We start from the raw sequence: 21,728 nt of genomic DNA, 5'->3' as shown, positions 1-21,728 counted from the left end.
CTCTTTCCTGCCTATGCAGGGGGTCGGACTTGATGATCTATTGAGGTCCCTTCCGACCCTAACATCTATGAATCTATGTAACAGGAAAAGAATTGTTTTATAGATTTTATGCCCTAAAGAGACTATTAGCCCATGTGGCCTTACCTCTTATATGAGAAAAGCCATATTATTCTACATGGTTACTCCTGTTTTGAAACTAATAATTTTGTTTGACTGAAGCATAGGTTTTTGCATGAGTTAACATTACAATTATTTCTGAAATCACAGCTGTTTGTCAGGCTGATCTACACAACTTTTTAGTGAACTTTTGCAACTAGTAGATCTGTTTTGATATACTTGTCAACTTTGCTAGTCTGTGTTTTGATGGGTCTTTCTCTAATAACAAGCTTTTACCAAAGGAAAAGCAATTAACGTATTTAGAATAAGATACTTTTTCAAACATTTTTCATGCATTGATCATGGACTTTTATAGCTTTTACAGGATTCATAGATTCATAGATGCAAGGTCCCTTCCGACCTTACAGATCTTCTAGTCCAACCCCCTCCCCTGGGCAGGAGAGAAAACTGGGCTCAAATGACCCCAGCTAGGTAATCGCCAAGCCTCCACTTAAAGACACCCAGGGTAGGAACCAGCACCACTTCCCTTGGCAGTTGGTTCCAGATCCTAGCCGCCCTGACTATGAAGTAGTGCCTCCTGATGTCTAGTCTGAACCTACTCTCTAACAACTTGTGGCTGTTATTCCTTGTTACTCCAGGAGGCACTCGGGGGTACAAGGTCTCTCCCATTCCCTGCTGGCCCCCACTAGTAAGTTTATAGATGGCCACCAGATCCCCTCTCAGCCTGCTCTTGTGGAGGCTGAACAGGTTAAGGTCCCTTAGCTTCTTCTCATAGGGTCTGCCCTGCTGTCCCCAGATCATGCGAGTGGCCCTCCTTTGGACCCTCTCAATGCTGTCCACATCCCTCCTGACGTGCGGCGCCCAGAACTGGATGCAGTACTCCAACTGTGGCCTGACTAGTGTCGCATAGAGGGGGAATTTTTTTTGTCTATTTATCTTAATGTCCAAGAAACTTGCAAAGAACCTGGCTGTTCTCAGGGTAAGTCTTGTCTTACCAGAGAATCTTATGAAACTAAGAGGTAAGAGGTAGGTATGAGTAGTCTTGGGGTTTTTAACAAAATAGAACAAAATTAAAGGGTACTGGCTCTCAAAAAGAGGAATTAAGAAAAATGATGCTCCTTTCTGTCTCTAGACCAACATAGCCAGTTTACAGAATCCCAAGAGACAGGTTCAGATGATATCAACTTCTGTGATAATGGGTAAGTTGCATGAGGACTAATTTATAATACATTTAATAGAGTAAACTGTCTCTAAGGTGATTTGGGCTTTAGGCATCACATGTATCAGCTATAGTCCACTTCCCTATGTAATGGAAACAAGTACAGGGATTACAGTAAAAGCCCTGTTATCCAGCACAAGTGGGGAATGGGGGGTGCTGGGTATCTAAAAATGCCAGTTACTTGAGGCAATTGGTTTTCAGCTGGATGTGGAGTGGGGGGTGGGGATGAGTGGGGAACGGGTGGTGGCAGCGGCCAGATACAGAACAGCAGCAGCGCAAGGTGGACATTTCAGCCAGGTGCAGACCGGCAGCAGTACAGGGTGGTGGGTGGCAGTGGCAGCCTCCACATGTGACCTTTCTACCCCATCACACCACATCCAGAATCTGGAATAATGGAATCCTTTTGTTACTATATTTGTTAAAGATGTTTTTATCCAGTAATGTTTCATAGATTTCATAGACATTAAGGCTGGAAGGGACCTCAGAAGATCATCGAGTCCGGCCCCCTACCCCAGGAGCAGGAAGTCAGCTAGGGTCAAAGGATCCCAGCTAGATTAATGTCCAAATGTTTCTTAAAAGAGCCCAGAGTAGGTGCTCGAACCGCTTTTGGAGGGAGTCTATTCCAGGCCTAGGGGGCTTGGACAATAAAGAAGTTTTTCCTTATGTCCAGCCTAAGATGGTCTTGGAGTAGTTTGTTACTATTTGACCTTGTCATCCCTTGGGGTGATCTGGTGAACAGGTGTTCTCCCAGATCCTGATGCAGACCCCTTTATATACTTATAGGCAGCCACCAGGTCACCCCTGAGCCTGCACTTTTCCAGGCTGAAGAGTCTTGTGGCTCTCAGCCTGTCTTTATAAGACCTGTTCTCTTTTCCTCTGATCATGTGCATGGATCTCCTCTGGACTCTCTCAAGTTTTTCCACATCCTTTTTGAATTGTGGAGCCCATAATTGTTGTAAGCCTTTGTTTGAGGAAGAGGTTGTAAGGGGGCTCAGTGCTCTAAGGTGGGTTCCTCTGGCATAGTTTGTTGAGTTTCCCAGCTGCAGATGTAATGAAGATCCAACGCCTTTTAAACTTAGTCTCTGAATTTGGGTAAGATCTCCCTAAGAGGATGGCCACCTGTTAGTAATTTGTATGATTTTAAGAGTTAGATATTATAAGATATAAGGCTACTTATTTCTGCTTGGATCATAAAAGTATATCTAGATATCTATTACGTTAGTCTTTATTTGCTAGCAATATTCATAATGATACATTTTAATAACACTTTCTAATATATTCACTCCATTGAATGAATCATTTTGTATGAGATCAGGGGCTGTCAAAAGGAACCTTAAGACCCTGGAATCTACTTTGCCTGCTCTATCAGGCAAAGTAGACCCCTAATGTTGACCCCTAATGTTCAACCAGGAAAGTTCCTAAACCCAGCATACATGACATAAAGCTGCTTTCTGAACAAGAAACAGTACAGCTCTCTCTGTCTAGTACTCTAGGTGGGATAATTCACATGGGCGTGAGCTAATTAGACTTTTCACTCATCAGCACTAATCAGCATGCTGGAAGCACTGCATAAATACAGCTAAAATGCTTGGAGTAACATGGCATATTTGGGGTTGTTGCTGCCAGGCAGAAGAAGTTTGTAGTATAGACACAGCCTGAGAGAGACAGACAGAGCAACCTGAATTCAGTAGGGGTGTTAGATGTGCTAGAGCTGGTATATATTTGATATATGTTGAAATGTTTATAAAAGAATACCTGAGCTTGGAAAAGTGTTATTTGGTGCATAGGTTGGTTCTCCGGTTTGTACACACATCCTAAAAGTTAAATGACTTCAAATATTTGTGGTTAAATGACTTTGTTCATTCCATACAAATACGATATGTTTCTGTGAAAATACTATCTGCAATTCCATTGGTTACTTCCCTATGACTATAGGAAAGATAGAAAGGTACTTTTAGTCCAAAAGCTTGTCAAACTACTCTCCCAACTATATACTGTTGGTCCTATAAAAGATATCCAAAAAATCCCTTGCTTCTTGTGTATGCCCTGGACCATCATAACTACAGCTGCCTGGCCCTACTACAAGATATACTTCCTCAAGCACAGTGAGGAGCAAGCAGGAAAACTATGGAAAATTGAGACTTAACAGATCTCTGAAAGATGGTAATGATTATTTTCACAGTTATCATCTAATGTGATTACATGTCCTGGTTGACCTCTGGGTTTCCACAGGGCTAAGTACAGACATTCAAAAGGCCTGAGCCTGAATTAATTCAATTGTTGTGGATTAGCCTAAACTCTGTAGCTTAAACTGATTGCAAGCGAGTAGACATTCACTTTTGATTCCAGAAATGCAGTCACGTGCCTGCAGGGGCTCAGGCTAGAAGCCAAGGGGGGCATTAAAGCAAGCCCTCCCTTCTGCAGCAGCCACATGGCTGGAGGGAAGCTGACCTGATGGGGCATGGCCAGGACCTGGCAGGCCACTGAGTATGACTGAGGAGAGGTTTCAACCCCAACCCTAGCCTGCAGAGCAGCTGGGGTGTGCCTAGAGGGGGAAGAGAGAAGCCACCCTTGCCAGGTTTGTCCCCAAAGTTGGGGGATGTGGGCAGACACCGGTCAGGGCAGTGCCACAGGTGAAGGAGGGGCAGGGATGGGGATTATACTCCCCTGTCTCCCCTTTCCGGCGTGGGCACAGGTACTCCAGTGAGCAGGGGGAAAGCTGGGCACACTGCAGCTGGGGTTCCCATGCCCAGTATCCCCCTCCTTACCCCTCCTTCATCTGCCAAGGCTGCTAGAGCAGCGATTGGGGAGGGAGAAAGCCAGGCAGACCTGGGCTGGGGTCCTGTGCAGGTGGGAGAGGGGAGGCAGAGGGTTTAATTCCCTTTCCTCCTCCTAAGCTCCAATCCCCATCACTGCAGTGGGGAAAAGTCTGGCAAGGGCTGCTTCACCCCTGCTAGGCAGACAGGGCTGCACCAACTGGGTGTCCCACCTCCATCCCCTTGTCAGCCAGCTGTCACTGCTCTGGCTAGGGAGCAGAGAGGCAGGGCCAACCCTGCTCTGCTGGAGCAGACAGCACAGACCAGGACTGCAAAGCATGCTGGGATGCTGTGGGACTGTGATATAACTTGAACCAGGAAAGGGTCTGAGACAGAAGTTCCATAAACTGGTTTGACCTAAATCAGGGAAGTCTGATACTACATTCAACCAGGTTTATTATGAACCAGTTTTGGCCATTTGGAAACCAGTTTATATGCACTGAGCTTCTGTTCTGTTACAGGTTTAAACCGGTTTCTGATCACTTAAACCAGTTCGTGTGTAACTTCTGTCCCTAGCCCAGGAGCTGCGGTGCCAGCTGTCTCTCTAGCTGCTTCAGGTGTTTTCCATTCCCAGCTACTGCCAGCTACTCCGGCCGTACTGCTTTTCTCATGTCTCTTACTAACTGGTCACGATCTTCCCTTGTTCTACCATTAGTGACTACGGGAAGCCAGCTTAAATCAAAGATGAATGTGGCCCACAGACCACAAATCCTTACATTTCATTCAAGACAGATGAAAAATATAGACGGGGTCATCCTAACCCTCTCTACTCCCCATGGCATAGGTTTTGTTCAAATAGCAAGCTGTATTAAGGGGGTATGGGGAACTTGGGTTTCTCTTCCAATTTTATCTGAACCATTACTGGGTGTGAGGTACCAGGTTAAATAGACCATTGGGCTCAGTCAATATAGGTCTAAGTAAAAATACATGTGATTAAATGACTGAGAGACTTGGGGGTCATCATTGACCACAAGATGAACATGAGCCTGCAATGCGATGCGGCGGCTAGTAAAGCGACCAAAACGCTGGCTTGCATCCATAGATGCTTCTCAAGCAAATCCCCGGACGTCATTCTCCCCCTGTACTGAGCCTTAGTGAGGTCGCAGCTGGAGTACTGTGTCCAGTTTTGGGCTCCACAATTCAAAAAGGATGTGGAGAAGCTCGAGAGAGTCCAGAGAAGAGCCACGCGCATGATCAGAGGTCAGGGAAGCAGACCCTATGATGACAGGCTGAGAGCCCTGGGGCTCTTTAGCCTGGAAAAGCGCAGGCTCAGGGGTGATCTGATGGCCACCTACAAGTTTATCAGGGGTGACCACCAGCATCTGGGGGAACGTTTGTTCACCAGAGCGCCCCAAGGGATGACGAGGTCGAATGGTCACAAACTACTTCAAGATCGTTTCAGGCTGGACATAAGGAAGAATTTCTTTACTGTCCGAGCCCCCAAGGTCTGGAACAGCCTGCCACCGGAGGTGGTTCAAGCGCCTTCATTGAACACCTTCAAGATGAAACTGGATGCTTATCTTGCTGGGATCCTATGACCCCAGCTGACTTCCTGCCCTTTGGGCAGGGGGCTGGACTCGATGATCTTCCGAGGTCCCTTCCAGCCCTAATGTCTATGAAATCTATGAGTTTCAGAGCTTATTACGAGTGGGTTCTATTTCTTAGTACAACATTCATTCTAGATGCAATGAAAAAAATAGAAGCAATACACAGGATAGCTATTTTTAGAGATGGTAAATTCATATAGTATTTTTCACTGAGATAATTGTATTGACTGAATTCTCAGCTGGTGGAAGTTGAAAGCGGGTAGATCCATAACAATTTGTACCAGTTGATAATCTTGCTAATAAACGTATTTAATTCCAAATCTTCATTTTTTAATTTAATCTCTGGGCAGGCTTCCCCCTTCCCATCTCTTTCTGAGAAGTCTTGATCCTTATGCTAATTTGCCATGGGACAAATTTTATACAACACTCCCTTTTTATATACTTGGGGGCCTTGAATAGTGTCCACTCAGCCAGGTCAAATGTTGGGTTTGCCTGGGAAGGACAATTTTTTTTTTTCAACATCTATTGCCATTATTATAGTTTCTTGCTAGCACTGTCCACTTTCCACCATACTTAGGAAAAAATAGATATTTGCAGAAACTGTGGTCATTATAGGACATTCCTATATGCTTCTCTCAAACCTGTGTCTAAATTCACTTGGAGCACTAAAGTGTTTAAAGTCAAGCATTTAGGCACCATTGGTATCACAATGCCTAAATTCTCTTGTGAATCAAGCCCTTTGACTATGAAAACAAGTGACTAAACAGGTACATAATTAATTTTTTATATATTTAATGAATGTATTTGCATATATGTGAACAGTAAAATCATGCATAAGAGCTATGATGAACAAAGTTTATGGCATGCAAATGTGCCTGTATTTTTTTTTAATAATCTGTCCCACAATGTCACCCATTTTATCTCGCACAAAAAATGCAGAAATACCATAGGAAATCACAGGAGGCTTTGAATTCAAACTAAATTATAATTATAAGCCTGCCATGATCTTTGAGGAGCCTGCACTGCTTTATTAAGTACCCACTTAAACTTACACTAGGCTAATAATGTATTTGCTCAGCCTGATATTTTCTACAATGAGGGAGGAAATATATTATAAAAATCTTTGTTTTAATTCACTGTAACAATCTCCAGAAACTGTTGGAATCTTACAGGTATGATACAGAATAAATTGCTGGGGCTGCTACTACTAACGCAATAAAAATGTACATAAGTGTAGATTTAATTTATGATCTCAGTTGGTCACTATACAATTTTAACACTTCAGTTAAAAGAAGTGGACTAAATTTGCCCCTGCTACTAAGAAATAAACAAGATGCCTCTTCCATGTTATGTGGACCTAGTACTATAAATAAACAGTGAACTTCAGTAAAGCAAATGAGGAGGGTGAAGTACTATCATAGATCTCACTGATTTGATGGAGCTCTGACATGCCTTTTTGAACTACAACAGAGCATGGCTGGAATTTAATTTTTTTTTTAAAGCTAACAAACATGTTTCATTGGAAAATGATGATTAATCAAGACAGCTTGTTAGTAAGGTTGTTTTGACAAATTTTCTGTTTTGAAAAATATTTGGAAAAACTTAAAGAAAATGCTGAAACATCTGGCTTTGACATTTTTAAATGAAATATTCCAGGGGTGTTGGGGGGGTGTGGGGTCAACATATTATTTTCATTTAGAAATGTGAGTTATGCCAAAGAACCCAAAATAAGTGGTTGAAATTTAATAATTTCAAAATTCAGAGTTTCATAGTTGTTAGGGGCTGGAAGGGACCTTACAGATCATTGGGTCCAGTCCTGATCATCGGGCTCAGTCCCAAGAAAGATAGCTGTTTGCCTATGGGTCCCAGGGGTTAGGGGCTGCGAGGCTTGGGCTGTGGTGTAGAGGAGGAACGGAGCTGCAGATAGCACCCCCTGGAATCGGGGCAAAGAATGGGCAGCCTTCTGCCTAATTAATATCATAATTATATATCATCAAGGCATGGCAGGTGAGAAGGCAGGTGGGTGGGCCACTGGTAGACAGGCCCTGAGGAAGCCACCTATTACAGAGACAACCCCCCCCCCCCAAATAACCCCAAAAGCCTAATAAAACCTAATCTAGGTTAATAGGATAAGAACTCTTAGTCCCTGTTTAGACCATATTTAATGCAGTTCAGCCTGTGAATAAATTCTTGTTCTGCAATTTCCTGTTCATGCTGGTTTTCTAAGTTTAGGTCTCTAAGAATCTCTGAGGCCAGCGCTGGGATGTCCAGGGAGGTTAAAGAGTTCTGCCACTGGCTTGTGTGTCTTTCTGGAATTGATGTCAAGTCAGTGCTCATTCATTCTTCCATGTATGGGTTTCCTCATCTGTCCAATATAGATCACAGACCAGCACTGCAAGTAGGTTATTGCATATATTACAGTGGTAGAGGTTCAAGTGAATAACCTCAGATGTTATAATCCATGGAATTTGGTTCAATGATGGTGTGGTCTGTACTGATGAGGTGGCACATCTGGCATCTGTGTTCAAAGCAAGGTTTGATGCCTTGCTGAGGTTGTGGGGCTGTATGTAAACTCTTCAGACTGGAAGTTCATAGTTACTAAGTAACTGATATTTCTGTGGCAAGTTATAGTTCTTACAAATAGGAGTTTGCTACTGAAGTTTGGCCGTGATACAAATTTGGCAGGATTCATGCCAAACAAGAGGAGGTTTGGATCATTTTGTAGGAAGAAGTAAATGACCTTGAAGACTTGAGTAATAGACTTTTAATAGAAATGGGATTAAATTCAAATAGGTAAAGTGCTAGATCATGCACTTATGGGCTAATAAGAGTTGCTACTATAATTGGGAGGTCATCTATTGGAAACAAATGGAAGTGCGGGTTCTGGTTATGTCAATTAATCATAAGGTAGTAATTAGCACACCAATGTGATTTAATGCAGTGTGGTAGAAAAACGTAATATGCAAAATGATGACATTTGCTATAATGCTCCAAAGTCTTATAATTTTACAAGTTTCAAAATATTTGATGAATTTCATAAAATCCTATCTCCTGGTTGCATTTGAATTAGCAAATATTTGAGGTTTTAATTTTAAACTCCCTCCTCCCCCAATTAATTTCTAGTTATTGTAGTTGAATGGGCATATTTGAAAATATGACCTAAATGCACATTCAAGACTCAAAAGAAAAATATCTCCTTCGTAATGTATTTATTAGAAATCTCATGAGTTTTAATCCAGTCTCACAATTTTGGGGGCTTTATTCAAGGCTTGAATGTTAGGCAGTGATATTATTAATATTTCATAAGTAGATTGCATGACATTTGGTTGGTAACTGCCTCTTTTGTCTAGCCAAGTTAGATTCTGTTTAGCTGTCTCTATTAGTGAGGATCTGTGAAGTAACATGAAGGAAGGAAACAAGGATAGAAATATACAAATCTGTTTTAAAATGCAGCCCATGTAAGGGGAAAGTGGTCTTTTCTATTTACTGTCAGTGACACAAACAATGTAGGATCGAAGAACGTCTGGAGGCTGTCTTCACTAATCAGCTATTCGGTAATGGCAGATAAGATAGTTCACACTGAGAAACAAATGAACACCATGTCATGCACATATCTTCAGTAATTAATATTGCAGGATTAGCTTGCAGACATTAACTACTGCTTTGGCTTCTTTTCTTTATTCCATGACTACAGTATCCAAAAGTGTGTCACGTACACCTCTATAGCATTTTGTCAGGATAATAATAAGCTTTTTTAAAATTACTGATTACTCGTTTGGGTTGGCCACACAAACTGTCATTAAATACTGCTGAAAAGGTAACATTTCCTAGTGACACTCCAGTTAGAGCTAAGAAAGAGGGACGGGTAGTTATTGCTTTTTTTTTTCCTTTGGTGTGTAGTAATCTTCTGAAAATGAGAACTATGCTGAATTTTACAATTTTATGTTTTCCAGCTTTAGCAGGCTTTGGAAAAAGAATTAATATCTTTTATTAGGTACACTGCTAAAATGTAAAAAAAAAAAAAAAATAAAGTCTGTCTATGGAATAGAAATGGGTGTTTAGTTTTAAACTGTATTGTTTTTATAATGGGAAATACAGAGAAATACACAAGACTGCCTGGTGTAATGTTTTGGAGTCTGTTTTATCATGACAGAATGTGCCACACTAGCAGTCTAGCTAATCCATTATCCTGAACTACAATCTCATGCTTCAGGACATATTGCAAGAATTTCCATAATAGACAATTCTGGAATAACCTGCTCATTGGGGAATTTATTCTCAATTTCCTCATTTAGAGGTTGTTTTATGCCTTAAAACAGATTTTAATTTTGGGAGTTAGCCAGTCTCTGTGATTTTGCTCTTAATGTGATACTATATATATTTTAATAATAAAAAGGGTTACTACAAGTATGTCAGCAATAAAAGGAAGATCAGGACAAGCGTGGGTCCCTTACTGAATGGGGGAAGCAACCTATTCGGATGATTCAGAAAAGGCTGAAGTGCTCAGTGCCTTTTTCACCTCCGTCTTCACAGGCAAGGTCAGCTCCCAGACTGCTGCACTGGGCAGCACAGTTTGGGGAGGAGGTGAACAGCGGCAAAAGAATAGATTAAGGCAGGGGTGGATTAAATGGCAGATCTGGCCGGCAGCTGGACTCGTTCCCAGCAGCCTGGCCCCTGCTGGTGTTGCTTTTGCTGATCTTTGTGGAGACCCCAGGATCAGTGGAGACATGACAGCGTCTGGGCCAAGGTCTCCAGGGAGACTGACTCACATGGTGCTGGCAAGGCACGTGGCTGGATGGGGAGTGGGTCTGGGGCCAGGGCTGGGATCTTGTAGTGGTGACAGCATGGGCTAGACCTGGGGCAGAGCTGTGGTCCACTGCTGCAGGGGCATGAAAGAAGTGGATCGCGGCTCTGCCCTGGCTCCGGCCCATGTTTTCTCCACCACAAGATCTGGGCCCTGGAGCAGTTCCCCACCCAGGCTCACACTACTTGGACTGGTGTCTGTGGAGCTCCTGGTCCCACAGCGTCATGACCCCTCCACTCCTGGGGTCTCCATGGAGATGCGCTGAAGCGATGTGGGCAAGGGCTGCTGGGAAATGAAGTCCTTCATAGGCTTGAACTGGCCTGTCCCTGGGTTAGGGACTATTTAGAGTTGGCTGATGTGATTGCAGAGCCTCTGGCTATTATCATTGAAAATTTGTGATGATTGGGAGAGGTCCTTGATGATTGCAAAAGGGCATATATAGTGCCCATCTTTAAGAAAGGGAAGGAGGAGGATCCAGGGAACTATAGATGGGTCAGAATCAGCTCAGTCCCTGGAAAAATCTTGAAGCAGGTCCTCAAGGAATCCATTTCTAAGCACTTGGAGGAGAAGAAGGTGATTAGGAACAGTGAACAGTCAGCTTGGATTAACCAGGGGCAAGTCATGCCTGACCAACCTGATTGCCTTCCATGATGAGATGACTGGCTCTGTGGATGTGGGGAGAGCAGTGAACTGATATACCTTGACTTCAGCAAGGCTTTTGATACAGTCTCCCACAAGATTCTTGCAAGGAAAGTAAGGAAGTGCAGGTTGGATGAATGGACTGTTAAGTGGATAGAAAACTGGCTGGATGGTCAGACTCATCAGGTAGTAATCAATAGTTCAATGCCTAACTGGCAGTTTGTATCAAATGGAGTGCCCCAGAGGTCTGTCCTAGGGCTGGTCTTGTTCAATATCTTCTTCAATGATTGGCAAGAGGGAATGGAGTGTACCCTCAGCAAGAGTGAAGATGATACCAAGCTGGGAGGAGCAGGCTAGGATTCAGAGTGACCTAGATAAATTGGAGGATTGAGGCACAAGAAATTTCATGAGGTTCAATAAGGGGAAATGCTAAGTCCCGCAGTCAGAGTGGAACAATCCCATGCACTGGTACAGGCTGGAAATTGACTGTCTAAGCAGCTGTTCTGCAGAAAATGACCTTAGGGTTACAGCAGACAATAAGCTGAATATGAGCCAATAGTATACCCTTTTTGCAAAGAAAGCTAAAGGCGTACTAGGCTGCATTAGTCAGAGCACTGTCAGCAGATCAAGGGAAGTGATTATTTCCCTCTATTCAGCACTGGTAAGGCCACATTTGGAGACTGTGTCCAGTTTTGGGTGCTCCACTACAGAAGGAATGTGGAAAAATTGGAGGGAGTGCAGCAGAAGGCAATGAAAATGGCTAAGGGGCTGGGGCACATGATTTATGAGGAGAGGCTGAGGGAACTGGCCTTATGTAATTTGGAGAAGAGAAGACTGAGAGAGGATTTAATAGTTGCCTTCATGTTCCTTAGGGTTTGGTCCAAAGAGGGTGGAGCTAGACTGTTCTCAGTGGTGGCAGATAACAGAAAAAGAGCAATGGTTTCAAGCTGCAGCAAGGGAAGTTTAGATTAGATATTAGGAAACCTTTTTCATTAGGCAGACAGTAAAGCACTGGAACAGGTTACCCAGAGGGGTTGTGGACTCTCCATCCTTGGAGGTTTTTAAGACATGGTGAGACAAAGCCTTGGCTGGGATGATGTAGATGGGGACATTTCTATTTTGAGTTGGGGGCTGGACATAGATAATCTCCTGAGGTCCCTTCCAAGCTTATTTTTTTATGATTCTATGCTTGCTATTAGCTCTGCATAGCCCAAACAGACAAGAAGTATAAAGTGACCATGGAGTGATCTGGACACTCGCAGGTAATATCTCATTTTTCCTTTCATTAATAAAAAAAAAATATATATATATATATATATATATATTAGTTATCATAAATTGCTCTCTTCCATCCTGCTGCTGGACCAAGTTGAATGTACTCTTTGTTTATCAGGAACCAATAGTCCAATCAAACAGGAATTTAGCAGGACAAACAGTATTGTGGGCAGTAGTGTGGATGCTGACAAAGCTGTTCCTTTTGCCTGATGTGAATGTTAATGACAATTATTCAATATCACATAATAAATCAATTTATAATATCAAATTATTGGGGGAAATTGTCCGTTTCAAGACAATTGTGTCTGTTAGTACTGGTTTGGAAGCAACAAGTAGGGTGTTGCCAAAACAATGATGAAGTCTGCATTTTGTGCATTACAACTAGATTTTTTTTATGGTCCTTTCCATTATAACTGCATGTAACTACACAACTGAATTTCTCAGATGCAGTTCAAGTTGATCTTTTATTATCAGCAATGATGAATGAGAGGAGAAAAATCCAGCTTGACTTTCAGAACTCTCACTTCATTGTTAGGGCAGGCAAAATTCCCCCTAAACCCTCCCATATTTGAAGGCTCAGAATAGTCAAACCATACATTATTGAGTCACAGCAAATATAGGACTTCATAATGCAGTTTCTGAATGGCCTCTTTTCAGAGTAGTCATTAAGAAAAGACTGAATTGTAGTGAAACATCTTTGTAATGTTAACTCTATTATCACAAGTATATGCAGTACAATAAACTCTTTAACTGTTAACAGATTTTCCTCTCCTCCTAATAATGGACATGTAAGCATATACTTTTTATGTCTACTGTAGAAATTTTGAACATATTCACCCCTTTGGCTGTGCAAACCCTAATTATATTTCAGGCTTTGCATAAATAATTTTGTCAGATTTGACATATGTTAATTTAGTAGCCTAAAGTTTCATATTGAGTTTTAAGTTTCAGTGAAAAAAATCAATCACACGTGACTCTGATGTTTGTATAAAAACTATACATTTTATACTCTTTTTGTGAAGCCTGTCCAATTTTTTAATATATTACTTCTGGTTTGTGAATTTGACCAAGGATGTTTTTAACTTCCTTGGGGGAAAAAAAAAATCGCAGCTAGATTTTCAATTATATTTGAAAATCCAAATTTGCAGTTGGATTTCTGCTTATGTAAAATGGCGAAATATACTGTGTTCACCAGAATCCAAAACAGCTTTGAATTTAAGATTACTTCCCCCACCCCACCCCCCACCCAATGACCTGTACGTGGAAAATTTATTTTAAAATGTTACAATTCTTGGAAGGTTATCTTAAATCCCCCCCGTTCTCCCACCCCCACCACTACATCAGGAAAAGCAGCAGTAGGGGGGGGCAGGCAGTGTGGGGTCTAAGTGTCTGGGGCCAAGTGCTTCCCTTTGGTTCCTCTTTTTTGCCACCCCTGTCACTGCTCCCACTTTAGTGTCTGCATACCCTGGTGCCTGCCCCTGCATTGCCTTAATATCCTGCTGCCTCCCCTTGCAGCCTTTGTGCCCTCCTCTTGCAGCTTCTGCATCCCCCTGCAGCCTCTACCCTGCTAACTGCATCTTGCAGCCTATGCTCCCTCTTGCCGCTTGCTGTCCCTAGTAGCTCTGGCCTCAGTCCAGCCCAGGGCATGGAACACAGGGTGGCTTTGGCCCCAGCCCGACATGCAGCAGCAGATGGTGTCTGGAGCTTCAGTGACTGAAATCAGGTTTCACCTGAAGAATGTCTTGCATTCAAAAGCTTTCCTAACTCTCTCCCAGTTGTGCAGTTGATCTAATCTATCTTTTTCAGATTTTCCTTTCTAAAAAAAATAAGTGTAGGCATCACAATGCTTTCTGAGCTGCCCCTCTCCTGCATATCTGGACTCGTGAAGTACAGCAATATCAATCTCAAATTGTATAGGTTCTTTTGCCACAAGTATTGTCCTCTGCTCTTGTCACTCACAAAAGTTATCCATCAGGATATAGATATTCCAAGTTGCAGACTTGATTTGGACTACAGATGGAGTGATCTCAATGAATGCAGGTTTCTAGTCTGGTGAAACGAGACCTTTTCTAGCCCCCTTCCCAAATGGGGAGAGCAGACTGCATAGGCCTGCTCAGTCATGATTGCAGCTGCCAAACTACTCCAGTTTCAGTTTCAACTACAAAACAACTACCTTACAGTCATTGCCTCTGTACAGGTCTGTGCCTAGGGGCTTCCAGTACTCATTAGCACCTACCCTTGTTGCCACTTGTCTAGCACCATAGGATCTACCATTGAGGGAAGACATCTTTACATGTTGTCTTTTAATGTGTGTATACCTTTGCACATCAGCAACCACACAATACTTTGCAGGAAGGTAATTTTAATTCAGTGGCCTGAGAAGCCATTATGAAGTATTCTTTCTTCATCTGCCTGCTCTGCCATTGAGGACTTTTACTCTTAGATAGCTATTGGTTTGGAAACCTTGCTCTCTACCTTGGTATCATGGGGGATCCTACCAGGAATACAAAGGATGACATTGATATGGTGGAGAGGCTTATGTGCTACTGATGATCCCAAGAGCAAAGTTGCAATCTATAGGAGGTTTTAAGCTGATGCATTTTGTTTAAATTATCATATGTTGAGTATTTTGAGCAAATCAGAAACAGGACGCTTTTGTTTTGAAATTAGAAAACAGCTTTTGATTGTGAGGATGACTTCTGTTTCATTTGAACCACAAAGTTCTGGCAGATGATTCTACATTTGGTCTACATTTGAAGCATTGGTGATGCAAAGGGGGTTCATGTGCACCCCCTGAGATTAGCGGTGCACCCCCTGACAAGTGCTGCCAATGTTGCTGGTGGTGCCTGTGGGCGGTCGCTACTCGGCATACACTGCTGCCCCCCCCCCCCCCCCCCCCCCCCCAACACCACCATGGCCACCTGTGGGGGCTTCCCACTCGCTATTGCTACCCCCACCTGTGGGCAGTTGCCATGCCTCTCCAGCCTCTGGGGGCATGCGTTGCTCATGATTTGAGGTTTAATTTGTTTGGCATGGGTAAAATTCAGATTCTTATCACCCTGGCTAGGACTTATAATACAAACCCCCAGTCAAGAATATGTAAATATTTTTAAGACAGGTTAGCAGTAGCTTTGAAATCTGAATGCTATGGCTATGTCTACACTAATGCTATGTCTGCATAAGTCTTGTCTATACTACATTCATTACTGTGACTGCAGACAGACATTTAATCTCAGTCTGAATTCAGGCAGAAAGCAGGACAAGGTAGACTGACAGATGCTCTAATTAATGCACGTGGAGCATCATGTGTATCAACATCCCTATACTGAAAAATGGCGTCAGGGGCAATTTAACTAAAGCTCATTGAGCTTTAGTTTAAGCATCCCCAATGCCATTTTTAAGCATGAGGATGCTGGAGTGTGGTAATTACCATGCTCCAGTAGACTCTATCAATTAAGTCTGTTCCAATGCGTTATAATTTCAATGTGTAGGAGCAACATCTCTGCACATGCAAAGGTGCCCTTAAAGATGATCTACTTCAGAGAGGCAGAAGCTTTCCTAGGTGATAGTTTGCTTTGTCAGCATCTGGCTGATGGCCACATGGCACTGGGAGATGAATGGCTGAATATCTGATGTTTTGTTTCTATTTTTGTCTGCCAAATTGGAAGGAATAGCATGGGACTGAATTCTGCAGCTAGTTGATAGGTATGTGGGTTCTACTTGTGTGTCCTATTTTTTTTTGTCTGCTGTGCACAAGAACTATATTAGTCCCAATGTAGGAAGTGTCCACTGCTGTCCCTTTCAAACAGAATAATCTAGTCCTTCAAGATGCATCCAAGATTAATGTCCTAAAAAAAATCTGAAACTCTTAGGGCAGTTGAGTGGGCAGCATGACTTGGTTGCTTGCCTTTCACTTTTTCCCCAAGGTTTGTTCTTCAGAAAATGCAGACACTTTTTGTGAAGCTTAATGTATTTGAAAAATGTTTGAGTGGCTTTGAAAGCCTCAGGCTCCAGGAAATTCTTCCAGCCTTAAGGTTCACAGGCAATTTCATGTGCAAATGGGTAGGTAGTCAAGCAAATTCCCTTCTGAATATACGAATACAAATCTCTTGAAAATTTGATCCTTAATGAGTTAGAAGCCCCTGCTGAGATAAATATCTCTGGCCATATGAAAATAGCTTTTTCTCATTCCTGAAATCAAAGTTTTAAAATAACTCAACACCCAGCCTGCTAAGCTGCTTTGAAAATATAATCAATAATACATAGAAGACTAAAGAAAATATATGCTAGGTCTATATTACTATCTGCAGTTCTCTGAAGTCTAGTCTCTCACACAAACCCACTCACCCTCCAAATTAAAATGACTTAATTGACCACCTCACCCCTTCCACAGAGGAGTTCAATTTGCCCTTGGAAGTTGTCCTGAGTGTGAGGGCCTCTGGTCAAGTCTCCTTCTAAATCACACCTCACTGCAGTGTGTTCAGAAGTCACCTATATTGTAAAGACAGGAAGCCTTCCAGCACTTGACCTTAAGTCTTCGTCCATTTACCACTTCTTTCTATTGCCCATACCAAGTCAAGTAGAGGAGTGGCAAATAGTGAGTGGATTGATTCCTAGAAGAACTCAAGCACAGCCCTTCTAGGAAGTTTGCCCATTGTCTCTTTTACCTGTGCACCAGTGCAGATAAGGCGAAGTGTCTCATGTGGCTTGGGATACTTAACCTTCAGTTTTGATGCTAAGTTGCAGTGTAGATATGCCATGCTGTGTCATTTCTATATGTTTCTTAAACATTCTGACTACTTTAAATTTAAATTCTGGTTCATTTCTTGCAAGCAGTGATGGTCAGACACCCACCACCATGCCCACCCTTTATTTTTTTCAATTAAAAGAACCTTTCAGTTAGGCCTCTCTTTAACACTGTGTTATATCCGCAGTCATCCTGGGGATGGCCAATCTCAAGCACATTTTGGCTCATGCATGGGAAACTTGACAATGCTGCAGTGAGGTGCTCCCTTTGACCATTCTTCAAGCCACTGTTTCCAGCATGCTGGGGAGTAGCCACAGGGGATAACTGTGTAGTGGCTTCATGGCAGCATTTCTGTGTTGGCTCTTTGTGTGTCAGTAGATAGGTGAGGTGTGCTTAAGAAGGTCAGTTCCCACAAACACTTGAAACTCAGTTTAGATGTACCTTATGTCTTGACCCGAGCAGGACCTGTCTTCCTGCCTTGATCTCTGATTTTGTAGGGTGTAGAACACAGGTTTGCCATTTCAGAGGTAGCAAAATAAACGGAAATAAGATATGCAGTTCTAGTTGTCTACATGCCTACATGAAAAAGAAATAAATCACCTTTCAAAAGGAGTCTTATTGATATTAATAAAAAGGTTTGAGTCCATAGTGTATCTCAACAGATCTAAAGGTACACAGTTAAGGATCATAAGGATAATGCTCTTCAGGTACCCTTTTAACTACTGGTCAATAAACCATAGTCAGAAATGCTTAAATGAAGCAAAAATATGGGGAACTTATTTAGGAACTAACTTCTTAACTTATTAAAATGAAAAAATTTTATTTAGGCAATTAATGCGGCTTCTTTAAAAATCTTCAGTCACATTTGGTTTTAGAATAACAGTAGTTTTTTTTCCATAAAAACTTTCAATTTCTAGCCAAAAACAGAAATTTTCAAGTCAGAAAAATTGAGTATTTTGCTAAGAAGGATTTGTAGTTTGAGTTTTTCATGTTCCTAATTTCCTTCATGTGCCTTGCTCCCTCGATCAGCGTTTCTCAATCCATGGGTCATGACCCAAAAGTGGATCACAAGAATATATCAAAAGGGTCGCAAACAAACTTTAAAAATAAATGATCCTTTAAAGGATAAAAATGCGGGAAATTGTGGCTTGTTCCAGCCTGTGAGGGGATGCTTGGGGCTCCCTGCCAGGCCCCACACACTGCTTCACCCCCCCGTGCCCTGCACATGGGGAGGCTGGGGCCTGGGGTAGGGGGCAGTGGGTTGGGAGTGAGGGGCACTGGGTCAGGACTGGCCACTGATATTTACAAATGGGCCCTGGTAGAAAAAAGTTTGAGAACCACTGCCCTTGATGACATGCATCTTGTATGCTACCTCACAATTAAGCAAATCCCAAGATGCACTGCAAAGGGTAAACAAGCTGGCAGACCCTAACGAATAGTGTGAGATATATGCTGGGCATGCAGAATGAGGTCATGAGGGAACCCAAACTACAATACCATAGAGACACTGTGTCTTTTTAGACCAACATTTCATATGAAAATGCCCTGAAACAAAATTTTGATTTAGGTCAATCCCAATACAAAAAAAAAAAAATCTTTAATTTTTATTCTCGCAAAAGAAATGCTTGGTTTTATGGGTTTGGGATTTTTGGAACAGAAGTGTCAATTTTCCACAGGAAAAAATGCATATTCAATCTAGCTCTAGTGCTTAAATGTGGATTTAGAATAAACTTGTAAAACTTCTAAGTCACTTTTTAAAAAATGGGAGCTGACTTCAGTGGGGCCATGATTTCACCTACATATATAGCAACTGTAAGTATATTTGAATAAGGAATGAAATATTTTATTAAATTACACAGCTGTTATTTTAAACCTAGATTGAACCCTTATGTGATAATCTTAATGTAAAATGTGATTAACGTTTCTTAACCAAAACTAATATGGACTGGGATGCCTTTTGAAAAGTCTGTAGATGATAAAACAAAATGGAGGAAAAAAAAAACCAGTCCGTGAAACAAGCCCCGAAATGGGCTGAATTTTAAAGACTATAATCATTTATTGATTTCTGTTTCTTGAAGAGATACAATCATGTGTTGGCATTTTGCAAAGAAGGTACAAGACATTTTTTATACAATGTATTTAGTTGAAATCCATTGAAACCCTCCTTATGAAACCAGTATTTCAAGTATTGTGCTGCAGATAATCATTATTTTCAAGAAGGATTCATCATACTTCTTGTGTGAAAAATTCACACTAGGCAGACAGTATTTAATAAGCAAATCAATAATGTTCATTTCAGGGAAAAATTAGGTATAGAATATAGCTAGGGAAGATAATAAAACAAAATCAAATACTAAATCTCAGAACTGATGACCCATTAGGGATAATGTAATTCAGCGCAGTATCAAGCTGCAGTATATTAAAAAGCTTACATCATAAAATGCTGTGTAAATGCAAATTCAATCTATTTTGTCATATGATTAAAACTCAAACCAAAAGGAATCCTAGTGTAATGTAACATAGTATAGCACCACCACTCTACTGAGAAGTAGCCTGAAAGGCTAGTGCTCAAAACTTAGATTACCATAGTGTAAACCATTCAGCATGGCAAGGGAATACAGAACTCACAGTTTTGATTGCAAACCATCAATTTTTACATAATGCTTAATTTCTCCTCTGTAATTTAATTCCAGTTTAATTGCAACCTTGCTAAACAAGATCTCCTCCTTTTTCCTGTCTCTCTTTTTGGTGGGGACAGGACCTGCCTCTGTGGATTAGACTTTGCAAAGGTGGGAGGGGAAAGTGCCATCTTTGTAAAAGGCTTTTGGTCATCCCATAATCCCAAGAAAACCCTTCACCAGGATTCCAGCTCCATGAAACAAAGAATCTGGGGGAGGTGATCCAAGGGTAATAGATCTTGCTGAGCCTTCTCAGATTAAACCAGTTAAAATCACTAGATAAAACAGGAGAAGTGAATACAGACAAAATACTGGTTTGCCTTTCCAGTTAAAGGTTTGTTCCTTCCATTAAAGGAATTTGGTTCTCATAAAATGACTATGAAAAGAATGGATTTTGAGGATGGTGCTGGATAGCAGAGTGCAGATCCATGGTGTCCTTTACCATCTGTAAAATTCCTTTATTTATATAAGCCTTAAAGACCTGGTTATTCAAGATGATTTCAGCCCTATCTTTATTGTAGCATGCTGACGCACACATGCTGGGGTGCAAACCTTTTTGAGCATCAACTTTTTCAGTGGGGAGGTAGACAGTTTGGTACCTGGCAGAGGAAACCAATAAAATCTCCATGCACTACCCTGCTCCCCTCCTCTGCAAATGTAAATGACACTATCTGTTGTCAGTGAATGCGAGTGTCCAGACACTGGAAACTTTTAGTTATTCAGACTGTAATTCATTGTCTTGTCAGCTGGCTGATAAACAATTCCATCATAATTTATGAACACATTTATGTAAATCCAATATTGTGGATAGTAGCTATACAAGCCAGTTACTGAAGGTGCAGCATCTTCAGATACTTGTGGGTGGAGATACTGGGTATGTGACTGTATGAGCATTTAGATACTTATCTGTATCTAAGCTCTGAACTTTTAAAAATTCATATACCACTATTTTTATATTATAAAATATAATCAGGAGAGATCAGGAGCCTATTCTTGTTGCTTCTGTTTTCATCTTAAGGTTCATCTTTTTCTGTCTATCCAGTAGTACTTCTGTTTGGTCCTTAACATTTTATTCCTTGACTGTTCAACTGTGTCCTTGCTCTTTACGGTACATCTCTGGCCCTGCTTACTCCTTCAAGTTTGTTCAAAACACAATAGATATGGTTATCTTTTTGCCCTTTTTACTGCTACATCATTGACTCTTTTGGCATTCATCCATTGGGCTCTTCCTCCAACATATAAAGAATAGACATAGCGCCTCCTTTTCAAGGCTCTTTGTCATCTAACCAACTGTATCCTTGTTCTACCAGAGCTAAACACTTACCTGAGAGCAGCCTTAACCCTAGCAAAGATAGCAACCTGTTTTGGCATTGGATTTATGACCCAAATACCTTGTTCCGGGTGGGCCCAAGGCCCCAGATTGACCACAACCTTTCCATTCAATAATAGGCCAATTTTATTGATATGCATGGTAGCAGATAAGAATAATGTAAACAGTTCTATGTTTGCTAGTCCTACAGCTGTCATCAGAGGGAAGGTACATCTGGCCAGTACCTGAGCTTCACCCTGGGATTCTTTTTTGGATGTCAGATGTCAGTAGCCTGGAGGTTTCATGCTAACACCCACCTTCCCTCAGTGGGGTGGGTGAGACAGGCTGGAAGTGTGCCTTCTATCCATGGTAGCCTTGGGTTACCCTTTTGGGGACCCTTTGATTCTCTGAAATCCCTCCTTTTGTATTCTCTCTCTCCCTTGATGACTCTTCATCTCTGGGCATCATTGATTGGTCTCCCTGTGGTCGTCATATTGTTCACATTGTGTCCTGTTAGCCTATTGCTTTGTTTCACAAACCTATCACATGCATACATCCTAATTTGGTTGTTTTCTGG

At 41.7% G+C, this 21,728-nt stretch overlaps 1 pseudogene; it reads left to right on the top strand.

Moving 5' to 3' along the window:
* Positions 1–1,057: 1,057 nt before the first annotated feature.
* LOC106722225 overlaps positions 1,058–21,728 on the top strand; it is a 46,307-nt pseudogene continuing 25,636 nt past the window's right edge.

Source organism: Alligator sinensis, unplaced genomic scaffold (genome assembly GCF_000455745.1).
Source record: "Alligator sinensis unplaced genomic scaffold, ASM45574v1 scaffold43_1, whole genome shotgun sequence".
NCBI lineage: Eukaryota > Metazoa > Chordata > Crocodylia > Alligatoridae > Alligator > Alligator sinensis.
The sequence above is the reverse complement of the archived record's forward strand: the minus strand, read 5'-3'. Positions and strand labels throughout refer to the sequence as shown.